We start from the raw sequence: 23041 nt of genomic DNA, 5'->3' as shown, positions 1-23041 counted from the left end.
TAGTAAGAGTAGTTTGAGAGAAGTGTGTAGTCATGGATAAATTCGCATTTGAAAATTTTATCTATATATATATATATATATATATATATATATATATATATGGGAAAAGATCCTATCGGCCCAATGGTGTACTGCTACAGTAAACGCCAACGGCCCAGATTGAATCTGGGCCGATCTGACGATCCCGGATGTCTGGTTGTGTTTGAGTTTTAATATTTTTTTTTACAAATTGGAAGGATATGAAATTTGGAACGTGTGTACATAAAAAATAGGTGAATCTTTGAAAAATATAAAAAAATATTTTATATGAAGCAAATTGATCAAAATATCCCTGTAAAGTTTCGAGGGTATTTTGGTCAATTTAGTTTTACGGATTATTTTTTTTATATTTTTATTAGGTGCGCCTTGATAAAAAGAACATACACCTTAAATTTCAAGTGATTTGAATTCATAGAAAAAAATTAAAATTAAAATACGAAAAGAGGTTGTGACCGTCAAATCGGACCAGATTCAATCTAGGTCATTGGCGTTTACTGTAGCGGTCATGGTATTATAAGCTGTGAAATAGACTTTGTACAAAAAGCTTTTGAATGAAAATTTGATTTGGAGTAATATATAGTAAAAATTTTGAATTTGTTTTGGTTCTTTAAAAATAGACTGTCATATCTCAAGAATTTTCGTGTTATAGAACATGGGTTGTGACAATGCATATCATACACTCTTAGATAAAGAGCGCACAAAAAAGGTAAGAATAATTGAATTATTGAATACAGCGAGCTGAATGGAGCCCAGTTCAAACTTTTGTTGCCCTCTTTGAGCTTCTCCTCTCAACTTCCGTTTCTGCAATGCTCACATAAAACTCTCGACCAAGCATGTGTCTCACAATTGTCAAAGAGACACTAGCTACCACTGTGTCAAGGATCAATTCCATAGAGAAATTGAAGCCAAAAAGCGAGAGAATTCGGATCTCATTAGCGAGTTAACAAACATTCTCTCTCGTGTCGAATGGAACTGATGATGCCTCTTCTTTGTGGGAAGGTAAAGGGCTCACATCTACTTCCATTTTGTCCTCGGATAATGTACTGAGATCTTAAAAATCATCATTTTTCCACCATTAACAGAGTAAGCACCAACCCATAAATAGGTATTGCAGCCAAGGGATGAGCTCGACTCGACGCCATATTGTTCAAGATAGTAAAAATGTTGCTTTAGCCTTTTCACCAAATACGCGGAGACGGTGAGAAGGTGACCCTTCTCAAGCTGTAACATGCAAAGTTTATAATTGTCGGTTTGCCTTAAAATTTTATAGGAAGAGTATCTATAAAAATTTTAAGTCAAAATGGATTTTTGAACTGTCAATTTTCAGGAATTTCATGGATAGACTCGATCTACACTACTATTGAAACTTTAAATAATTAAAGATACAAATAAATTTTACAGCTATCACAAAGATTTTTAGTATAAAACCATATTTTTCGACTGTATTTGGAGGTGCGCACTACTTTGATTGTTTAGAGCTTCGACTCTATACAAACTGCACCCTTAAAAAAATATGTGTATATATTTTCGTGATGAAAATAAAATATAAGGATAGGGGTCCTATAGTTCTTGTATGTATGATGGTCTCGTAAAACCATTATTCTTCTTATCATTGTCCCCGTTGTCCTTATATGTTATTCTTCTTAGAATTGTCCGTTTTACTAAAAACTTTTTTAGATCCAAACAGCGTTTTAAAAAACGCCGAGTCGAACCGGACTCACCCGGTTCGACTCGGAATTCGCGAAAAGGGACCGGATCGGTTGAAAAATCGGAAATCGTCTGGTTCTAAAGAGAACCGGATGATTCCGCACAGTGACTCGCCGATTCATTGTACGGAATCGGGGAGTCCGAACAGTGAATCGGCGAGTCCGTACGGATTTTATTTTATTTTATGTTATTTTATTTTATTTTTTTTATTTTTATTTTTTGTAATCCATGATAGATTTTTTTGTAATACTTGATCGATTTTTTTGTAATCCATGATCGAATTGTTTTTGTTTTTTTGTAATCCATGATTGAATTTTTTGGTTTTTTGTAACCCATAATAGAATTTTTTATAATCCATGATCGAAATGTTTGTTTTCTTTTCTTGTAATCCATGATCGCTTTTTTTATTTTTTTTTTTTTTTTTGTAACCCATGATAGAATTTTTTGTAATCCATGATCGAATGTTTTGTAATACATGATCGAAATGTTTGTTTTTTTTTTGTAATCCATGATCGAAATGTTTGTTTTTTTTTTTGTAATCCATGATTGAATTTTTTGTTTTTTGCTTTTTTTGTAACCCATGATAGAGTTTTTTGTAATCCATGATTGAATTTTTTGTAATCCATGATCGAACTGTTCTTTTTTTTTTTTGTAATCCACGATTGAATTTTTTGTTTTTTTTTGTTTGTTTTTTTTTGTAATCCATGATCGAATTTTATGTAATCCATGATCGAATTTTATGTAATCTATGATCGAATTTTATGTAATCCATGATCGAATTTTATGTAATCCATGATTGAATTTTTTGAAAATTTGTGATTTTTTTTTTTTAATCCATGATCGAATTTTTTTTGTAATCCATGATAGAATTTTTTGAAAATTTGTGATTTTTTTTTTAATCCATGATCGATTTTTTTGAAAATTTGTTATTTTTTTTTTTTAATCCATATTATTCAAAGAGAAAATGAGAGAGATGATGATTCTGAGGCCACCCTATCCCAGCCATATTATTAACATATCGAGTCCCAACAGCAACAGTGTAGGGATGAGTACGAAATACTGTAAATTAAATGCTGAATGGCGGTTCATGCAGGGAAAGAACATATCAATATTCGCATATTCATTCAAAAACATGAAAATTCTTAATGGAGTACCCTCATTTTTTATTGAATTCCTAAAAAAAAATATTTATAATGAATTTTAATAATTTTTTCGAATTTTTTGGAAAGCCCGATCCGGGTCACCGATCCGGTTTTTGGAAAGCCCGATCCGGGTCACCGATCCGGTTTTTAAACCATTGATGAACAGTTTATACAATGTTACAACATGTAAAAAATCAGCATAAAAGGATATTCCAATCATCAGACATCAAGATGTGTGAATATAAAGAAAAGGAAAAGTTTAGACTATCTATTTTCAAGTGTTTATAGATCCGCACGATCTACACTACCATTTTTGAAAATTCAAATTTGATAAATTGGATTGAACCTAGATTTTGGAGTCATTGTAGGTTTTCCTATGCCAGAACTACTACATCTCTTGATAAAATTTAGAGGTGCTGCCTGATTTATAGGTAGGAACCTCATACAAACCTCACCCTAACTAAATTGGCCCTCTTTCTATTAAATAAATATTAAAAGAAAACTGAAAATTACAATATGGGCTTTGGATGGTTTTTTCGAGGTCTTTCCTGCGAGGGGCACTTCTTTCTCTCTCCTCCCCTCTGGAAAAAAAGAGAGAGATTCATCTGCAGGGTCCAGCGATGGCCTCCTCTTGTTCTTTCTCATCATCCCACCCAGTGAGCTTTAACTTGCAGCCCACTTGTTCTTAATCCACTAAATGATTCTCATTGATTGAGATATTGTCCCTCTCTCAAGGCTGTATCGGCCACAACCATTGCTCCCAATTTGTAATGCTAGCCAGTGCCTCAATAACTAACACACGACAAACATAATGCAGCTCTGATCAAGCCCTGGTCCAGGATCACACCACCAAGCTGCTAAAAAATTTAGATGGAGAAATAGACCCCTATGCCCTGACTCCTTGGAGTTGCCGAGGTTAGAGAAGCAGACAAAACAGTGGAACACTGGAACCCGATCATTCAACCCGAACCAATTCTTGAATGACAAAACAACGGGCTTTCTTTCCCAGGTTTTCCTTTCTTTCTATATGGTGTAGAGGTGCCTGTAAATGTGTGAGAGTTGAATCCAATTTATGGTCGATCCTCTCTCTGTCAAGGATATCCTCTTCGTAGGATTTGAAATGCACCTGTTGTTGCAACCCCAACCATGGGGCTGCGGTTGAACCCCACCTTACTTCTCATTAGAGAAAAAGAAGGGGCTTTCTTTCTCTAGGATTTACTTGCCCTTGTCCTGTCTGTCATTTCAGCCAAGGTTGAAGGACGAAACCCCCTTAAGAAACAAATGGCGTGTTTGATTTTTGGAAGCGGTGGCTTCTAGAGCCATCTCTTCTATACATTGTAGCACCTCCCTCTTATGTTAAAAATATCGTTGAAAGTGGATGCTATGGGCCCCAGGAATGGATAATCAAAGAACCCACGGTATCCACTTCTTCGAAGACACGGTATCTAAAACCATGTCTTAAAAAATTGATAAAACCAGAAGGCAATGTTTCTTTCTATGTCTACTACCACAAGCACTCCTTTCTCTAGTATTTCCTCTCCCTAGACATCAGCAACCAGTCCTGATGTTCTCTTCGAATGAAACCAATCTCACCCACCCCCTCTAAGACATAAAACAAAGTCCCTTCCTAGCCTTTTATCCAGAATTCCCCCATGTCTCTTGATCTAGGATAAATAGGAATTTGATCTTGTAAGCCCACAGGCCTATTAAATTGTATAAGCCAAATGCCCCTGAAAGATCCATAAGTGAAAGGCTATCCTGGCGGTGAGAAATTTTTTTTAGAGAAGTGAGAATCCGAGGGACCTCAAATTTGCACAAATGTACATCTCCTTTAGGTGCTCTCTCAAAATGAAAAATGCGTACACTAGGAAAAATATGTCCACATTTTTTTGTCATCCAGATCGCCTCCTCTCTTTCAATAGTGATTGTTGGACTTACACTTAGATTAAGATCTTTATCATGAGGATGTGTTTAGATTGAGAGAGGGTGTTTACCCAGGGGCTTTCAGTTGTGTGTGGAGAGGATAACCGCTGGTGGTTTACTCAGGGAGTAAGTTAGGTTTTTGGTTTTTGTTTTAGATATAGATGTACAGGTTCTTGGGTCTGTACTCGAGAAATTCTTGGATCTGTGAGTTTAGGGAGAGGGAACCTCAGTGATAAACAGATTTAGAAAAAAAAAAGAAAAGGGTTAAAGCAGTACTTTTAGAACTAATTTGTTTGAGTATTAATAAAGCGGCTTATTCATAGGAATGGAATCTTGTCTCAAAAAAAAAGAGTTAAAGTAACAATTTTATGTAAGTCGAAGCATAGGTGGTGGATTTCTGAAATTAATGCCAACTTGGTTGGGAAAGGTGAGGTTTACCCCTTTTTCATAGCTGCCTTTCTTGTTGCTACTTTCTTAGTGGAAGAGAAACATAAATCTTTCTTTTCTTTTTTTTCTTTTTGGTTGTTAATTGTTGCTTTCTTAATGGAGGAAACAAAACAGCTTGATCTATCAGTCATTATGCAGTAAATGTCTTTTTAGTTGAATAAAATAAAACCAGATCCTCATCCTAGCTGAGTAGAGAGAGAGAGTTGCACTAGGTAAAAACAGGGGGATGCTGAATAGAGAGGGAGAGGGAGGGAGAGAGGTAAAAACAGAGGAAAACTAAGAGAGTGAGATTTATAGGTATATGCATGGGGAAACAGGTTACAGTGTTAGGGTTGAGATAGATATGGAAATTATCCAAGAGAAAAGACTAATTAACCTCTAAGATATATCATTTGAAGTGTCTTCACAGAGAGAGAAAGAGAGAGAGAGAGAGAGAGAGAGAGAGAGGGTGGGTGGGATATTAAAAGAGAATGACAGTGAATTGACCTCTGGTTTGTGGTTTCATCAGTCAGGATGCTGCAAACCACCAACCATATGCGGTTTTGGGTACGTGAACCCTACAGTGTGGATCAACCCCACAAATCCAGCAGCCGACCCCGACTGCTATCTTTGGAGCAACGACCAGACTCAGCTCTGTTACTCCTGCAACTCATGCAAGGCTGGCCTCCTCGGGAACCTGCGCACAGAGTGGCGAAAGGCAGAGGTGGCTCTCACTGTGTCTCTTGTGGCTCTCATTTGGGTTTACCTCATTGCTTGCAGTGCCTTTCGCAATAACCAGACAGAAGAGCTCTTTGATCGCTACAAGAGGCCCTTCACCTAGTGAGAGAGAGGATCAGCAAACTTCTTGTGTTTGGAGTTCTCGTCTGTATTTCATGTTGTTTCTGTAGCCTAAGCTCAGTATGGACATGGCAACCAAGTAAATACTAGTCTCTACACTTTTTTTGAACTGCTTTTGTTTGTTTGTGTGGACAATTGATTAATTACACGAAGTTTAAGCAAGTGTAACTCTTTCCCTGTATTTCTCTTCCATGTACATAAGACGATTATGACAGCAAAAATTAGTGGGTTTGCACTTCTTTCTCTTTCCTTGTTTTCTTTTCTTTCTTTTCGCTTTGTAAGGTAGTGCATGCTCTTTTTAAAGTGTTGAAAAAGATTGAATATTGTACTTATCTTTAGTATTTTTTTTTTTGTAAAATTGTTGACCCATATCGAGGAAATATAGAATTCATTGCAAGATTCATGAAGGGATTTGATGGAGATTATATAGCTTTATAAACTTGGTCACTTATTCTTCACTAATTCGCACACGAAATCCTCGAAAGTTGCGTTGGTGATCGCAACCTTGGTGCCAATACTTGAGCTTGATGGAGATGATGCGGGAGTGGCTCACTCTAAGTTAGGAGCTCCACACCTCCATGGTAAGCTGAATAGAACATGGGTTTTTTACTATTTTTAGAGGGGAAATTATAAAAAATATAACATCATTACGGTACTTTATGCACCATAAGGCTAAAGGGCTTCATGCCCATCTCACTCATTTAAATCTTTCAATTTAAGATTAATAAAAAGTCAAATGCCTTACATGAAAAGTACCCAATTTGTAATACTCTAGACTTTCGGTTTTTGACAGGTCTGCTTCATCAGAGACCTTTCGGTTTTTGACAGGTCTGCTTCATCAGAGACCTTTTTTCTGTTTCTACCCCTGTTACCCTCCTCATTACTCTCTGACTCTTGCACTATCTTCACCCTCTTTCTCTAATCATCATCACTATCTAGATCCGCAGCATTGGCAAGAGCTGATACATCGAAATCATAGGCCAAATCTGCCCGGTTTTCATTTTCCTTGGTGTATAAAACAACTACTTGTTTGATGTTTTCACTGAGATTGTGAAGGTGAATTGAACAATGGCTACCAACAGCAAAAATTTGAACGAGAGGACCCAAGTTCAAAATTTGACAAAGATCTCCGACAACCCCAATTGATCAAGAGTGCAGAGATGGGTGGGTTGGTCAGAAGATTGAAGAAGCTGGTCTGAAACTTCCATCTCTCTAAAACTAGAGATGGGGGTAGCAAGAGTACCATATGGAATGGGAAGCTAAGACATGGGTTATGGTCTTAAGAGCATATAGAGAATCGGCATTGGATGTGGAAGGCAAGATGAGCAATGGGTTAGAGAGTGAAAGAGATGCAGAGGAATTTGATTGGTCATAGAATGATTTGATACTGCAATCTCCTACCATTGTTTCCCAAAAGAGAACATACAAACCGTACAAATAGATTTCTCTCTTAAGACCCAACATCAAAATCATTAAAATGCATTAGCAGAATACAAGGAAAAGAGGTTTCTCACTCTAAACAACTGTCTGATTCAAAAAATAGGGGTTTCTTTTGTATTGTGGGGAATTGAACGTAACGAACTGCGAAAACAAATGGAAAACAATCGGGGTTTCTCTCACTAGATGTGGCATCCAAATTCATTAAAATTTGGGATTTTTTTGAATTAGGAGAAAATTAAGATATATTTCTAATAATTCACATTTTTAAAGGGAGATAATTGTCTTATTTTCTTTCAAAAGGAAAAACCAATGTTATTGAAGCTTCCTTCAGTTTGATGGGAAAAAGGAAGATGCATTAGCTGATTCGAGGGAAGACTTGGGATTTTTTTAATTTAAAATAAATAAAATATATATTTATGTATGTAATATATTAAAGGATTATGTTAGGGTGCACGTATATGTGAGTATTTACTAAATCTACTCACCATTTTTTGACACTAATTACTTTTACTTTGTACTACAAATGTTTTTTGAACAAATGTAATTTTTATCTTTAAGAGGGATAAGATAGATATTTCTATAAGAATTTAATGACATTTAATGCTCTATGTGAGTGATGTCCTATTTTATTTAGTTAATAAATGCTTCTCTTTCTATCAAGAATTTTATTTTAGTTACCTAAAATACCTCTAGACAAAAGAATTAATCAAGGGTAAAAACTTGAGTACTTTAAGAAAATACTCTTATGTATGAGTACCCTAACATAACCCTATATTAAAATACTAAAAAATTTAAATGCAACATATAAGTAGAGCATTTCCATCATTTAAAATTTTATAGTGCATTTACCAAGACATTAAATTACCAAAGAAATTTTACCACCATTTACATTGCACTATTTCCTATTTATTTTTCATAATTTACTATTTTAATTAATTATTGCATAGAAATCTACGAAAGCCCATTAGAAGAATTAAGAAAACAATATTAGAGCCTTACTTCCTTTACACAGAGACCAAATATTAGGAAGAGATTATCACCCGTGCAGAGCTGGATTGGTGTCACCTAGGTGAAGTAGGAAGAATAAGGAAGCAGCAGTCTTTTGCCTTTCTGCATTAGGTTTTGTACTAAGTAGCACTATAACAGCACGTACTACGAAAGATGAGAATGAAAGAAACAAGAGGAAACTGAAGAGGAGGGGAGAAATGGTGAAATCATGAAATGTAAAAGTAAATTGTATAACCCTATTTTAGTAATTCCCTATTTGATAAAATAAAATGGCTATATGTTTTTAATTTGAAATTCTGAAAATATCTAAAATACTATTATTTAATGCCTTTGGTAAGATTTATAGACACCCGCTTTAAATCTGCTAAGTTATGTGGTTTTCTTAGACCCTTAGAATCAAATTGGTCTAGTAAACCCAAAATCCATAGCTCACACAATTTACCCTGCGAGCCGAAATCATTCTGCCAGCCCAGAACCTAGTAGATGCTTGTTTTGACCCAGAATCTAGTAAATGCACTGTTTTATGGAAAAACTCATTAAAAATAGTAAAAGAGTCCGTTTTGACCCAATTTTTCTCTGAGAGCTTCACAAGAGGCTGAGCAAGATACCCAAATTAAAAAACATTAATTTGGATAAGTTTTGGTTTGGGTGACACCTGGGGTGCCGCCCTAGCGACATAGGGCATGTCTCCCAAGTCATCATGAAAATGCCCTAACTTTTTAAAACAATCATTAAAAATAGTAAATAAATCCGTTTTGACCCAAATTTTTTCTGGTAGCTTCACAGGAGGCTAAGGAACACACCTGAAAATAAAATTTTAAATTTGGAGCATTTTTTATTTGTGGAACATGGGGCGTGCCGCCCAGGTGACATGACTCGTGTTGCCCAGCAGCGTTTTGGCCCAAACAATTTTTACGTACTTTTTGTGTTTTAAGGTTATATTGTGGGTGGTTTGGCCGCGTGATTCTATCCACGTCGGTCAAATCTGAATTTTAAAAAATAAAATATTGGTTTGACCAAGGGATTTATTGGTTATGGGATAACTCTGCCCCAACAAATCCCTTGTTCAGATGAACTCACTTTGGGTAACCATAAAAGGATAAAAAACAAAAGGGTCGAAGAAGGAAGAGACTTCTAGAAACTTTAGGTTAGAAGAGAAACCCTAGGAGAGTAGAGAGACCTTCCTTGAGAAAACCCTAACCCTCATCTAAGCCTGAGGAAACCTAGACCTAGGGCATCAAAATAAAATATTTAAAAATACAAAAAAATATTTTTCTGTTAGATCTGCTGTCGCTTTATTTTAATTTATTTTCATCAAAAAAAATTTATTCACTATTTATCCAAGTTGACAGTAAGCTTATTTTATTAATATCTACAAGGAGAAAATATAAAACAAAATAAAATAAAAAAATATTTTGGGAAACACAAGCTGTGCCGCCCAGGCGACACAAGCCGTGCTGCCCAAGCAACACGGACCGTGACGCCCAGGTCCAGGACGACACGCTCTCTGGTTTGACCCGTTGCCCAATTTAGAATTTTTTGAAATTTTGCAGGCTGTGTCCTGAGACTTTCTTGTGACTGCTCAAAAAGGTTTGGAGCAAAATAAAATTTTAAAAAATACCAAAAAAATATTTTTCATGACACAGGTCTATTCTATCTGTTGTTCTTATGTTTCACTTTGTTTTAATTTTAGTTCATCAAAAAATATTTATTTTCTACTTCTGCAAGTTTCAGTAGCATTATTTCATTAGAATCAACAAGATAAAAATAAAAAAAATAATTTTTTTTTTGGGCGACACGACCCGTGCCGCCCAACCTACACATGCGACACAACCCATGTCGCCGAACCTACAGGAGCGACACGACCCATGCTGCCCTATCACAGAGGTCCCAGAAAAATTCTAGGACCCCACAGGCCTGTTCTGGAGCTTTTTTTGTGCTTGTTCACCAATTTTTGGTTTAAAATAAATTTTTTTAAAATATATAAAAAAATATTTTGCTTCCGATAAGTCTGTCTCGCTCCTGAATTTTTTGTGTTTTTAATTTTATTTCATTAATTTTGGCTGAAAAATTGTTTACCTGCTTTCACCATGCTTAGTGTAATTGTATTTCATCAAAGTTAAAAAAAGATAAAAAAATAATAAAACAAAGTAAAAAAAGGATAAATATATATTGAGGGTTGCTTGCTCCCTCCTGAACTGTGTCCTGTTCAGGTCACCCTCGACCCGGGCCACGCTAGACTTACCACGGATTGTGCCTGGTCTCATTTTTCTGACTTTACATTCTTAGGGGTTCCTCACCCCTCCATCTATATAGTGCCTCGAGCGAGTTTCGCTTCGAAGCGTGCATCTCTAGGCACGATCAGCACCGAGCTCTCAGTTGTTTTCTTTCTTATTGTGTGCCTATGTGCTTGAATTTATTTTTCATTTGCGTGTTTCTTTACACACTCTAGCACACACCGACCGGGAATCCTAAAAAGCCAAAAAGAAAATTTTTCGAAAACCCCCAATCTGCGTTAACGGCGTGAGGGGAACCCAGCTTTGAGAGTCGAGGCAAATGGGATTCACATAACTTTAACTGTGAGCGCCCCTCCGTAATCCTTTGCCTCAAAGAAACTTTGCACATAGTAAGACCTGGCAAAATCCTATAACAGGAGGCCAAGACCTAATAGAGAAAAATGAATGGAGAATAGTGGGTGGCTCATCATCCTCTTGGATCGTAATGTGTCTCCATTCTACCACACAGAAAAGCGTGGGTCCTGATGAGGATAATTGAATTGTAGCGTCGAGTTTTTCAAGTGTGTCAACTTACGATTTTAACCTCCTGGGGATGTGACTCAGGGATACATCCTCCAATTGGGCCATATATGATTTTGCAGTATCATGATAAGGCTTGAGAGTGTCTTTCCTCATGTCATAGATCCCTTTGAGCTGCCAAAAAACTAACTCATAATCGTCATAGATCTTGAGCTGCTCGAAGTCGAGGTCGAAGGCTATCTCCAACCTGATTATAAGGGCCTGATATTTTGCCTCATTAAGAGAACCGGCCTGAGCAAGAGAGAAAGAAAGTGGCAATACTCCTCTCCTCGGAGTCAAGAATACTACTCCAGCGCCTCCTCGATCTGATTGGAAGGCTCCGTCGAAGTATAATTCCCTCGTATGAGCAAGATGAGCACATAACACTTCTTAATCTGGGAGGTTGCTCAATAACAGAGATTCCATCGGTACGAGGTGTGCTGCAAGAAAATCAGCCAAGGCTAGACCCTTGATGACCTTCTGTGGAACATACGTGATGTTGAATTCCATCAACAATAATGCCCAATTAGCAAGGTGCCCTAACAAGCAGGGATGTGTCATGAGAAATTTTACAGGATCTGCTTTGGATATGAGTTTCACTTCGTGACCAAGTAAATAATGACGAAGATTTTGTAGTATGAAGATCTGAGCAAAGCACATCTTTTCTTTAGGGGAATAATTCCTCTCGGCCCCTTGCATCTAACAGCAGAGATATTACAGTGCCGTTTCTTTTCCCTCGTCATTGTTCTGCTCCAGCAATGCCTCAAGTGAGTCGTCTAGAGCGATCACGTACAGGATGAGGGGTCTTCCCAATACTGCTGTAGAAATTACTAGAGGATTGGGCAAATACTGCTTGATGTCATCAAGGGCTACTTGACATGCTTCATCCCAAATGAACAGAGTATCCTTCTTTAACAGGTGTGTAAAGGATTTACAGTGACCTGAGAGATTTGAGATGAACCTACGGATGTATACCAACTGCCCTTGGAGAGAGTGCAGTTCTTCCAGTGTAGTTGGTGACGGCATTTCTTAGATCGCTTTAATCTTGAGTGGCTCTACATCAAGCCCTCAATGTCTGCCAATGAACGCCAAGAACTTTCCCAAACATACAACAAAAGTGCATTTCTGATGAAGGCGTAGTCGCTCGATCGCCTTTTCAAGGTCTCTCATGTGAGCATCCTTCTCTTTGAATTTTACCACCATGTCATCTACATAACACTCCACCTCCTTATGCATCATGTCCTTAAAGATGGTCATCATTATTCTCTGGTATGTGGCACCGGAATTCTTTAATCCAAAAGGCATCATTGTGTAATAGAAGACCCCTTTGGGAGTTAAGAATGCAGTGGTTTCCTCATCTTCGGGGACCATCCTTATCTGATTATACCCGGAGTATCAATCCAAGAAGGAAACGATTTGACAGTGAGCCGTAGAATCGATGAACATCTCGGTGAATGGCAGTGGGAAGTCATTCTTGGTATAGGAAGTATTCGGGTCACAGAAGTCGATGCAAACCTTGATTTGGCCATTCTTCTTCTTGATTGGAACAACATTTGCTAGCCATTTCAGGTACTTGACTTCATGAATGAAGCCTGCTTGTTTGCATTTCATGGTCAGGCCTAAACCTTCTTGATTTCTGCTTGACAGGTTTGATAGTAGGATCAATGGCATGACAGTGAACGGTGAGTTGAGGGTCTAAACCAGGCATCTCATGGTAATGCCAAGCAAAGACGTCTCGATTTGCTCACAAGAAGGTAGCGACATATTCTTTCTCTTTTGGAGACATATTCGCTGAAATGAAAGTGGGTCTGGGGTTGGCTTCGTCGACAAGATTTATCTCCTCAAGCTCTTTAGCTGTGCCTTGATCGCCTTCTTCCCACTCTTCTGGGGCCTCCTGCAACTCTTCCTCGTTGTTTTCAGGGGTCTTTTGATCAAACTCAAGTGCAGAGAGCCATGATCCTAACATCTCTGCCTCTGATAGAGGTCCAAGGTGGATCATAATTTCTGCAGCTTCCCTTGATTGAGGAATGGAAGGATCTTCCGTAAATATAGATTGTATATTAGGTTGAAGGAGTTCGACTTGTAGATTATAGGGAATTTGAGATTCAACGATTATAACGCAAGAAGTGTCCTCATACGAATCACACGGTCTTTGAACAGGTGTCTGTAGTGTTTGTGCCGCCCTGGCTAAGACTTCGTAGTCTTGTGCCATGTGGCAAGCTTCCTGAGAGTAGAAGCTTGCCCTCTTGATTGTCTCAATCTCTGCTCAAAGTCGGGCTCAGGGGACCACTGAGGTTTCTTCGGCTTTGACTTTTTGTACATCTTTGAAGTGGATGGATCTGCTTTGGCTTTAGTTGCCAAGGTGTCAACAGTTGTTAAGAAACCAGCTTCCTGTGCCAAGGTCTTTCTCAATCGTTTTCGTTGCATCCTGGTTATATTGACTCCTTTGAATTCTCTATCAAGAGCCTCGAAGTCCGGACACTTCAAGGTTGTACCTGCAGAAGACATAGGAGAAGAAAGATGAGAAGTAGAAGAAGAAAAAGGTGAAAGGTTAGAAAGTGGGGGACTTTTAAGGTCGTTCCTCTAATCAGTCCGATCTGGGCAGCTTTTTGTGTCATCACCAGGCTTGTGAACAGTCCTAGCTTGGCAAACTTCTTCTTGTCTTAAGGACTTGAGTCTACTTCGCCCATGGGGGACTATCCATGACTGCGAAGTCAAGGGTTCAGTACAATCTGAGTTATTATTAGGAAGGTCTTGTGTTGGGATGTCCTCTTGTATCAGTGGAACAATGCTTTGGGATCACTTATTGGGACATTGTAAAATTCCTGACATTCCCACATTTTCTTTACGAATATATCGTGGAAACTGGTGCATTCCCACAGGTAGTGGCCCCATATCTAGTGATACGGGTACCAGCAGTCATCAGTTCCCTGAGCAAGGCGTCAAGGATGCCTTGCCGGCTTCAGTGTGATTAGGCCTTCCTGAAGGATTAGAACAAAGAAGGCATGAAGGATACCAGGGGCTTCATCTTCCTCTGGGATGGCTACTACATGGGAGGCTTCTGCTGCCCTAAATAGCTTCTTTAGGTCTTCGAGCTTCATCTGACCCTTATAGATCAGGGCCTCGATAATATCTTTTAGCGTGTAGTAGTCATCTGTGGGGTGATTGATCCTTCGATGCTAAGCATAATAATTTGCCTGAGTATCGAGCCAAACTTGCTTAGGGAACTTGGCTTCTGGAAGCTCGATCATGTTTTATTCCAACAATAATCGGAATAGTGCAGGGACCCATTCTTTCTCAAATTGGTAAACCTTGATCTTATGCTTGGTGAAATAATCATCCCGACTAAGATTCATCGGCAGGGGAACTCGGTTGTATAACTGTTGTTGCTTGGTAGTCCGGTGAGTTGTCTTTACTGTGCTCAGCCCTTTGGAATGGTCCAAAGTTTGGGAGGGATCCTTCTTTGGATCAGTGACTGTGACGGCTGCACTGATAACTCCATTTTGTTGGTTGCCTCGGGTGTTAGTCTGAGAGCTGCCATTGCCGCGGTTGTTTGCTGGGTTTGCAGACGGTTGTCGTGACTCGCCGTGCTGACATGATAGGCTTTTTATGCGGACTGATTTGGAAATTAGCTCTGACATGGAAGTCAGATTAGAGGCCTCGACATGTAGAGCAATTTTAGGTCGCATGTTCCGCACGCAAGTTTGGACTGCTTCTTTCTCAAGCATAGAATTGGGATGGCGAGCGATCAAATTTCTCCATCTTGATATGAACTGGTCCACAGGCTCATTGGGGTCTTGAGTCAATGTGAGAAGCTTGATGGTTTGAACCTCTCTCTCGACCTCATAGAAACGCTGATGGAACAGTTTCTCCATTTCCTCCCATGTATTCACCGAGTTCAGGGGAAGTCGAGCATACCATTGAAAAGTTGGGCCATCAAGGGTTTCAATAAACTGATGGAGAAGGAGTCTCCCATCAGCCGTTGTTTCTCGACATGTCGCCCGGAAGTGGGCAATATGCTGGTTGGGGGACGTGGTCTTGTTGAATAAGGGAAACTTCCATTTCTTGTAATCTGAGGGAAATGGGACCAGGTCAATATATGAGGGGTCGGCCTTTGATAAGGCGTTGCACCTTGTAGCCTTGGAATTTGCCTGTTCTTTAAGCTATGGGTCACCATAGCATCGATGTCTGCCAGTGAGACGGGGTGAGGGACAGGGTTGTCCTGTGATGTTGAGGAAAGGGGTTGCCTTGGAGGTTTACTATATGAGTGGTGATAATTGACCTCATGGTTGGCTGATTGTCGTGCAGTGTTTATACAGTCAATCTTCTCCATCATCGCCTAGACCATGTCTTCAAACTTGTTCATGCAGTCATCCTGCGAGTCAGGTTCGTCTATAACCATTACGCTGACTATTTCTTCAGGGGGGTCAGTCTTAGCTGTTGTTGAGGGCTTGCGATCTTGACAAGTCGTGCGCGGTAGATCAATCAGCAGGGGGTCAGCATGTCCTGACTGAACTCGACTTTTGTATGCCGATCGCGAGAGGACCGGTTCTCGATGGTCTTAGGATTGTGGCTGCTGAGTGGCTGGGTCGTTTTCTACAATGTTTACCATAGTGTAGGGCAGATGAAGCTCTTCTTCAGGATTCATCATCTGAAGAGGGTAGAAGGGATTTTGGCACAAAGGGTTATCAGTTCCTTGGTCAGAATTCGCAGACCCCTATCACGCTTACCTCTTAGGCATTGATGGACCTCATGCTAAAACTGTGATCGGGATTGCGACTGATCAACTCTTCTTGCACAAGAGAGAGCTGTCTCAATCAGGTGTGGCAAAGGATGACGGCCAGGGATTGGAGTCATCTTTGGCTGAGTAGCATGAAGAACTCGATCTTCAATCAGGTCTTTTCCCCGAGCTCTCTTCTGGGCTCCAGAGACATGATCGAAATGACGGGGCTGGTGCAGGATGGCATTCTCGGGGAAGGTCTTTGAGTACCATGGATGGATGTGATTGCTCGAAGAAGGGGAGCAGGCAAGAGCATGGTTGACTCCTGAGATTGCCTGAGTCGAGGGTCAGGAGCTATCTAAAAAGGCGACGCGTATGCGCCCCTTGAAGGGAGAGGATCACGGGTGACCTGGGGGTCATCTTGGGCTCGAGCAAGTGGTTTGGCCTTAAGAGACCGAGAACTGCCAGCAAGTGTCTACAAGAGAATAGGTGGAGGCCTGCCCCTAGGGTTCGCTTGTGTGTGCTAAGTAGGAGGATGAGAAAATCGTCTCCTTTTTACTCAGGTTGGCACAATGACAGTGTTGTCCTGAGCAATGAGATGCATATGAGCAGGGTATGCAGGACCCACCTTGGGAGGTCTGATTCTGAATGCTGCATCGGGGTGACTTGAGGGTCGCCTTGAGGTGTGGCTCGCGTTGGTGACCCATGAGCCTTGTTGTGTGTGTGAGGGGTGGAGATGGTAGGGTCTCCACCTTGATGTGTTGAGCCTCTAGAGATAGAGACTCATGGTGGTGCAGGAATTTGGGGGGTAGCCTTGCAGTGACCCACAAGAGCAATGATAACTTGCTTGCCTTTTGTAGAGAGGGACTGGGTAGCCTTCCGACATACCTCAGCGACACGATCAACAAGAGACTTGTTGGTGGCTAGGTGCATGCTGTGTGTGGCAATAGATGTGTTGTCGATGCCAGGGGCCTTGGCAGAAGTTCCACCAGAGCTAGGAGATGGGGAGTGAGGGACTTTTGGGTCTCTCCTCACGCCAATCCAGGTTAAGACCTATGAGCTAGCCCGAGGGTCTTTGCTCAAAAGAAAGGTTGGGAACGAAGTTGGAGGAACTTTTTCTCTGGGGACAATCGCCTATGCGGGGATGAGAAAATCCCCAATGAGAATGAATGAGTTACAAAACCCAGCAACCATAAGTGATGTGCGAATACAAAAGATAAAAGGAGAAACTTAGCCAAATAAGTACGATCCGACTAAGGGGTAGTAAGTCCCCAATGGAGTCACTATGTTGGTTAGGTGCCTCGATCTCGCCCTCCGGATCAGGATGATCTGGTGGCACGTGCCTTTGGTTTCGGGGAGACCCGGGACTTTGAGGTCGCTCTCTCGAGAATCTCGTTTGAGAACAAGGGCAAGTATTACCAACCGATGAGAGAGAAATTTAACGTGGGTTCGGGACTTACTCGGGCTGGCTCACGTGGGTGCCCTCTTAGATCACGAAGAAAGTTCCCCCAGTCGTAGAACTGATTCAGATTCGCCTCCTTTGGCTTGTATTCTCCTGTTTTCTGCAATCACACATATATGGCAAATGTTATAAGACAGGTGGGTCAAAAGACCTCACCTTGTCTCTTTCGTGAACGTACACAGATGTGCACATTCATAAGAAGAAGAGTAGAATAAGATAAGGAAGATGGGATATAGAGGAATTTAACATGGGGGAGATCAGTACAGTGACTAAGCTGGTGGGTAATTGACCTGACGTGGTAGTAAAATAGGCTTGGTAACTCAGACCGATACTGACTAGCTGGACACGATGGTGAGTCTGTCGTGGCAATAAAGCGGGCACAGTAAATATGACACAACAACATTATGGCTAGACGCAGGACTACCATGACAGGCTAATCTCAACCCCTCTTAATCAAACGAAAGAATAACAAAAAGAGTGGACATCATAACGAAAGAATAAGAAGTAAGATAAGAGAAGATGAAGAGAATAGAAAGAAGGAGAGGAAGAGAAAGAGAGGAGAAGAGTCAGAAAGAAAAGAGAAGAACACAGACGGCACTAGGTGTTGCTGGTTGTATTAGGCATAGACGAGGAAGAGGACACAATCGGGAATGAGAGGAGAGGGAAACCTCAGGCGACGTTTGCTTCTGCCGATTGTGAAATAAAGAATGAAGAGAAAGAAAGCATGTAGGCAGCAAAGGGCATGCACCAGCTGTGTCATAAGAAAGAGGAGAGGGAAAGCTTAGTCGACGATGGCTTCAGCAGGCTGCGAAGAAGAAAAGAAAGAGGGAGAAAACCCAACCGGCGATAGGCTTGCGCTGGCTGCGGAAAAGAAGAAGAAAAAGAAAGGAACCCAGTCGACGCTAGGATTTCCCTGGTTGTGACAGAACAGAAGAGAAGAAAAGAAAGAGAGAGAAACCTAGTCGGTGCTAGGCTTGCATTGGTTTTGACATAAGAGAAGAAAGATAGAGAAAACCCAGCCAGTGCTAGACTTGTGCAGCTTGTGATAGAACAGTAGAGAAGAGAAGAGAGAGAGAAACCCGGTTGGGCTAAGGCCTAGCTCACTATTCATGTCTCAAGAGTAGGAAGGCATCACACCAGGTGATAGGTCCGCCATGTATGAATGGAGAAAACGAAACAGGGAATCAGGGACATGATAAACTACAAGAGGAAGAGAGAGAAAGAGATAAATTTGAAAAGAAGAGAGAGGAAGAAAGATAGAGATGAGAAAAGAGGAGAGAGAAAAATACCCCTTTTCTTATCTCTCCTCTCTCTCTCCAAGACGCACCCACTGACCCAAGCAATAAACGAAATTTTGAATGAAGGAAAGTTAAACCGAAGGTCTTTTTACAATGAAGCATTGCATGTTTATATAGAATTTGGCCCAAAAATGGGGGATACCAAAAAAAATACTTTAAATTGAACATAATTACAATTTAATTGAATTCAAAGAAATTCTAAAAATGGGTGCAAAAGGACTGTTTTGCCCCTGCTTAACAATGTGTGGAATTCCAAAACAGTCCCTGCTATTGCCCGAGAACTTGTGTGATCTTCCATGACTGATTCGAGGTGCTCTGATGCCTATTTGATCGAAAGATAAGTGTTTTCCTTTAGGGCTCGGCATGGCTGTCAGTTTGATACCAATTTCGAGCCATGAATCATGTTTTTGAGCCACGATCATGAGACTTGAATTTTGGATGAATCTCGAAAACTTTGGATTGATAGTGCGCTCATTCCTTGATGTTATTCTTCGGTATCGTAGTTGAATCACACTGCGCATGCCGTCACGATCATGTTGCAATAAGCCGCGTTTCAATTTCGTGTCGAGATGAAGATTTTGAGTCTTGAGTTTTTTGCCAGAATCTTGAAATCCGGCAGTCGGAATTTACAGTAGATTTGACGTCTCCGTGTGTGAATAAAACTGTTCATCGTACATGATGTTCTGACCAGAGAAAGCCTCAGACGTTACGCACATAATGCAATTAGTTTCGTGTCGGTCGGGTACGTGAGCGACATGATTTGGTCACTTGAGTGAGGCGTGTTGTGCTGAATTTTTTGCAATTTTCTTCACGGATCAACAAATTCTTTCTAGTTTTTTTCCTTGCTCGGGCATCATCATGGGGCGTAACACTTATCGAAACGCTCGTCTCGATGAGTCGAACATGCTCACTAAATTTGTGCACGATCCAATCTGAAACGAGTGAGATATAGGCTCCGAAAGTGATTGCCCGTGACTGTGAAAATAGCCACCTTTAATGGTGTTTTGGTGCAAGGTGGTCACACAAGAATAGTGTGTGGCTTACCCCTTTTCGATATTTTACCAGTAACTTTGTTTTGGAGTGTCCGATTAAGATGAAAATTGACCCATAAGGGCTTTTTACCATGTCAGATCCAATGGCGATTGCCCCATAGCTGTTTGACAGACCAAAAATATAGTTCTAGTTAAGAGGTCCATTTCATGGTGCTAGAGGCATATTTTTTTTAAATTATTTCTTTGTGTACACTGCCTTAGACATATCTGATCGTGATAAAACTTGGTAGGTGACCTTTTGGAGTGCTTATGAAGATCTTGACCAATTCTGGGCCCATTCTAAGATTGTCGAAATTTCCACTGTTTTATCTGGCTCTATTGACCTGCTTCCTCTCTATTCCGCATCAGGGACCAAGGTGCTGAAAAATGTGTTCAAACAGTCACGTGGTCAGAGGGCACACCAACTAGTCCCTCTAAGTCATTGTGTTCATCGAGCTCACCCACTTAGGGCATTTTTCCTCCAAGGGTTTTTGGCGTGAGATGTCGGTGAGTTATACAAGCTTGAAACTCGAGTTGGATTTTCTACCCATGCCACTTAACTTCAGGGGTTTTGTAGTTTAAAATTTTTTAACCCTAGCATTTTCTTTGATCTCCTTAGGGTTTCCTAAGGCTATCTATAGCAAAAGGTTGTATGTAGGAAGAGACTTGTCTAGCCGTTCCGAAGAGAGAGACGAGGCAACAATGCAGCAATAGCGGCAATGCAATAATCATCAAATATGGGTGTCCAAGATCCTTCATTTTTAAAAGTATTTTTAGAAATTTGAAGATAGGGGGAGATTTGAAATAAGCTGGAGCAAGGGCAGGTTACGATTTTAACAAAGAAATTAAAGTTTTTGAAAACACAGACATATAGTGAATATTTTGAAAAGGGAAAGATATTTTGAAAAACAAAGTTGGTTAGCACTTTTAACTCCTGCAACCTTAGAGCCCTCTAAGTAGTTTAGCATCATGCAACGATGGACCATACACCCGACCCTTTGACGTCATATAGGGATAGATGGAATACACCCGACCCTTTTACGTCATACTAGAATAGACAAAATGCACTCGACCTTTTACGTTATACAGGGATAGACATTACCTACCTCAGCTCTTTTACGTTGCACGAGTTTGATGTTGAACTGGATACACTCGACCTTTAATGTCTTACAGGGCTATACGGTACCTGCTTCGGCTTTTTTACGTCGCACGAGGTTGACGTTTCTCCATTGAACAAGGTGGTTGTGCCCTGGATACACCCGACCTTTTGCGTCATATGGGACTAGACGTCACCTGTCTAGGCTCTTTTAGGTCGCACGAGTTTGACGTTTTTTCCATTGAACAGGGTGGTTGTACCTTGGATTGGATTTAGTTGGTAGTTTAGGCTCATGCCATCGAGGGGCATTTTTGAAATTTTTGAAAACTGGTTGGCAGTTTAGGCTCGTGCCACCAAGGAGCGTATCCATTTTTATTTTATTTTTTGAAATTTTTATTTTCTAAAAAATTGGTTGGAAGTTTAGGCTCGTGCCACTGAGGAGCGTTTGAAATTTTTGAAACTTAATAAAAAATTTCAAAATATTCATAAAAAACCATGATAGGCCAAAGATCGATCCTCAGAAGGCTTCAAAAATGAGCCGAGACAGTTTTGGAAAAATGTTTTTGGGTGACACTAGGCGTGTCCCTCTGGGCGGCACTGGTGGTGTCGCCCCAAATTTTTTTATTTATTATTAAGTAGAAACATGGGGTATTTGAGAAAAAAAAAAAAAATCATTATGAAGTAGAAACATGGGGTATTTGAAATAATAATAATTTATTATTATTATTATTATTAAGTAGAAACATGGGGTATTTGAAAAAAAAAGACTTTTTTGGCAAAAAGATTCGAATTTTTTTTTTTTTTATGTGAGATTCAGGGAATTAAGAAAAGGAGGGTTTTTGCAAAAATATTTGAGCGACACGACACATCTAATGTCGCCCTAAGAGACTGGGCGACACTAGGTGCGTCGCCCATAATTTTTTTATTTATTTTTGTTTTTTTATTTATTTTGGGGAAATTTGATTAAAAGGGACCTTTTTTCAAAAGACAGTATGGCCGACACGGGTGGTGTCACCCATGTCTGAGTACGGAACTGGGCGACACCAGGCATGTCGCCTAAACTTCCGACCTCCAAAAGTGATATTTATCATTTGAGAGTTTTAGGGTTATCCAAACTTTCTGTTTGCTGAAGTGGATAGCTAAAGGGAGAGTTTTGGGTTGGATTTCTTTTTCTTTCTATGTAAAACATTCCTTTTCCCCTTCTTCTCTCATCTTTCAAACTCAATTTTCTTCCTCCCATCTTCATCTCCTCACTTCTTCGTCATCTTCCCTCTGATCTTACTGATTTTTCTTGCTCTCATCCTTAGGCTTTCATGGCTCTTAGGAAGGACAACGTGGTCTTCAAGGGCAAAGGGAAGGTTTTCGAGCGGGTTGACAATGGAGGAGAGGAAGTGGCCTCCCCTCTTTTTCCTAGGGTTAGGCACTTCCCTGACGGTTTGCCCTCCCATATCTCGTAGGGCCTTCAATCGGGTGAAGTTCCTTGACGAGTCAATGGCTTTCCTATCATTGGACCATGTTTCCAGAATTTGTTTCTTTTCTCGCTCGGCAGTGGCCCGAGCTGATGGCCCATCTCTCTGCAATTTGGATGATAGGCATCTTGAACATAGTCTCTTGTCATGTGAACTTTCCACTCCTCGAAGATCTTACTGAGATAATCAACTACCAAACGAACACCTTCTTCCTTCCTACAGGCGAGACAACACAAACTTTGAAAGAAGTTGTCAGGGTTTCTGGCTTGAACTTTTATGGGATCGTATATCAATCCTCTACTGCCATCGATGATCATTCCATCATGGGTGCGCAACTATTGGGGGCTGCCTACTCTTTACATGGGTAGTGGGTCGATATAGAGGTGCTGGTTCTGAATCGAGAGCGGTCTCGAGCCACCAAATAGATCCGTATTTTTCTATTTGAGCTGTTAGGCTCTGTTCTTTTTCTGAGTGGTCGTAAGATGGTTCGTAGTTCCCTTCTTCCTCTAGTCTGAATGAGTGGATTACACCATTGTTTCGACCTCGCTGGCAGTCATTTACCAGGTCTTCCTGACCGAGTCACGCGAGGTGACCTATTTATTAGGGTAGTGTTTTGATTTTGCAAGT

General features: G+C 40.3%; 1 pseudogene; it reads left to right on the top strand.

Annotated features, from left to right (window-relative positions):
- The first annotated feature begins 691 nt into the window (after window positions 1-691).
- Window positions 692-6078, top strand: LOC148782031 (tetraspanin-2 pseudogene; annotated as a pseudogene).
- Window positions 6079-23041: the final 16963 nt, after the last annotated feature.

This window comes from Amborella trichopoda, chromosome 5, assembly GCF_054954075.1.
Source record: "Amborella trichopoda isolate Santa Cruz 75 chromosome 5, AtrichopodaSantaCruz75HAP2 v2.0, whole genome shotgun sequence".
NCBI classification, from domain to species: domain Eukaryota; kingdom Viridiplantae; phylum Streptophyta; class Magnoliopsida; order Amborellales; family Amborellaceae; genus Amborella; species Amborella trichopoda.
The sequence above is the reverse complement of the archived record's forward strand: the minus strand, read 5'-3'. Positions and strand labels throughout refer to the sequence as shown.